The sequence below is a fragment of the Centruroides sculpturatus genome, unplaced genomic scaffold (genome assembly GCF_000671375.1).
Source record: "Centruroides sculpturatus isolate CEXI.00-Female unplaced genomic scaffold, Cexi_2.0 scaffold668, whole genome shotgun sequence".
Classification (NCBI taxonomy): Eukaryota; Metazoa; Arthropoda; class Arachnida; order Scorpiones; family Buthidae; genus Centruroides; species Centruroides sculpturatus.
In genome coordinates, this window is record NW_019385523.1 from 1 (window position 1) to 3244 (window position 3244).

Genomic DNA, 3244 nt, shown 5'->3' on the forward strand with positions numbered 1-3244 from the left:
ATATCTTCTCATTAAATTCGATTAAAATATGTTAGAGAAAAATGATACCTTTAACTAATAGAAATGGATAAGAAAGCAAACGTTAAAATTGATTTTTTTGAATAAAACTGTTGCAATGTTAGATCAATGAAAGTTGAATGAATAAATAAATATGGAATATACTTCAATATCGAGGTTATTAGCAATATTTACATAAAATTATCCAAAATTTTACGGTTACGAATTTAGTGTAAGGTGAACAACTTTCTTGCTCATCTCTCCATCTTGTTTTTCCATCTTGTACATTAATATCATAGCTGTACATTTTTACATCACTCGCACACTGAAAAAAAGTGCAGTCTGCAAGTGTTGTAAAAATATGCAACTTTGCTCTTATAGAAACTCCGTACCTGACATTTACACACCCCACTTGATAGAAATTCACCGATTCTAAATTCACCTGCCTCTTGGTAAAAACCGCCGATCTGAATCCGAAATGGCAATCTGTGTTACGAAAATTCAAAAGATAAAAACTGAAATAGCTAAAAAAAAAATACAAAAACCCCTTTAAAAATACACGCGTGCTAACGCGACTCTGGCTAATTTAGCCTACGGATGACCAGAACGCCTCTCTATCGGGAGCAGTTGTCCCTAGAACGAAAACGAAGGGCGAGTACAATAGCAGCTTCCCAACCAGTTAATCTAGTAATCACGAAATAACTGTTAAGCTCCGAATCGAGCGAATTGAAGAGAATTGAACACGCGTCTACCACCATAGTCACGTTCAATTCTCTTCGAAGATGGCGGCTCGGTCTAGTAGTTATATGTCCAGTGAATGGTTGTCTCTTTAATCCGAAAATGTTTCTCTCGGTAGACTATCTTACAGCAAGTCAGGTCCAGAAACTCTTTTATTGCATTTCGAACTGGTTTCATTTTCCAGTTCCTCTTCAGTCCTCTACAATTACAATTACAGAATTATAATTACAGATATCGTATTTACAAAATTACAAAAAATTAAACGTCGTAGATATGTCTAATAACATAACGGAACACTTATTACTAGTACCTTTGAGAATTTTACACACTTCTTTTTTCCCGAGTTACATTCATACGGTACTTGTACTTATCACATGAAATTATCTTTCTATAAAAAATAGTAATACAATCATAAAACATATTTATAAAATAATGAATAAATATAAAACATATTTTAAAAATACATACAGGTTTATCCTTTTTTTATTTCTATTTATATTTTGAAAATTTTTTCTCTTAACGGTAATTGTGTGTGTAAAACTTTATATAATGTAAATATTGCTAAAAAATAAATAAAAGTTTAATTATAAACACAGTAATAAAGTTTTAAAATTTTTTACAGAAAATATACATACAGGTTTTTTTTCTTTCCAATATCATTTTTAAAAACTATATATTCCATTAAACACTAGTTATGTGTCGTGTAAATTCATCTATAGTAATTCATACACAATAACTTGGACACTCTTATAACACTTGATGTTTGTGTTTTTACAAATAATTTACTCGTTTATTATTACGCCCTCTATAATTTCATACCATTGTTTTCTCTCTCTCTCTCGTTTATATGGAGAATGCAGCCTATGATCGCTTTTTCTCCGAAATGCATATCATTGTTTTTCAATGTGCATCCCATTAAATATATTAACAATATTATTTTTATTATGTTTTATAATTTCTATATGTTCTTTAAATTTTTTTTATATATATTTTTCTCACTGTGTAGGATTTTAATATTATTTTTATCAATATTACAATTACTATTTTTAATATGGTTGTACCAAGGGGAGTTGTTATATTTTAGTCTAATGGCCGCTTCATGTTCTTTGATCCTTATTTCTAAAGTTCTACCTGTTTCGCCTGTATAGTTTTTTGGATTTTGGCAATTACAGTTTATTTTATAGGCTACGCCTGTTTTTTTCAATATATCACTATTAGTTTTGTATGTTTTTGGTTTATTAATGTGTATTTTCTGTGAAATTTTGTTGGTCAAAGTTGGGGCCAAAACCACATTCTCTTTTTTAAGCATTTTGTTACAATTATCGTAAATATTAGGGATGTACGGAAAGGCCATATATGTTGTGTCTTTTTTATTTTTTATATTAAATCTATTTTTATCATATTGTGTTTTCCAAATTTTTCAAGTTTTCTCGGGGTAGTTGTTTATAATGAATTTTTGTTCTAATTCATTTAATTCAGTTTTACGGTCCTTTTCGTTGGTCGTTCTCGTGTATATATTTTTTAACTCCATTATGTATGTATTCTTTTTTACGGTATCTGGTATACAAGAGTGGTAGTTTATTGTTTTATTTACGTTTGATGGTTTTTTATAAGTTTTAAACGAGAATTTATTATTTTCATTTTTTCTTGTTATATCTAAGAAATTAATTTTATTCTCTTTTTCAAACTCTATATCAAATTTTATGTTTTCATTTATACTATTTACTGTATTAAGAATTGTTTTATCATTTGTTATTTGATTATTAAATATGACTAAATAGTCATCTACATACCGCATTACTGTTTTTACACCTGGGATGTTTTGTATCTTTTCGTCCACTTCTTTCATTACTAATTCAGCAAGCTTTGACCCCATCTTTGACCCCATACTAACCCCATCGGCTTGTCTATAAAAATTATCATATACTACAAAATAATTTCTTTTATACGCAAATTCTATTAGGTCTATTAAAGTTTTATTTATTTTTAATTGTATAAGGCTGTTTTTTACTAATTTCCAATTTATGTTAGGGTACATATTTTTTACATCTAGACTGATTAATGTGTCTGTTTTTTCTTTTTTGATCTTTTGAATAATGTTAATTACTTCATCTGCATTTTTTATGCTATACAGATATACCTCGACTTACGTCGTTTCCAGTTACGTCGTTCCCGATTATACGTCGTTTGTCAAAAAAGTATATGGAAAAATAAAAATCAAATTTAAGTCATTTTATTCGACTTTACGTCTGTCCGCCACAAATATTGAAGTCGTAATATCACTAGAAAAATGTTTAAAGCACATAAAATCTTATTAAAATATATACATTTACAAGTATGTACTGTATTTACAGTACATACTTGTAAATGTATATATTTCAGATTACTTTACATTACTTTTTTTCTGTACTATATTAAAAACTGAAATTTATTTGTTTGTAAGCTTAAAATAGATCCTTATTAACCATATATTATTAAAAATGCATTAATAAATAAAATACAGAACCGG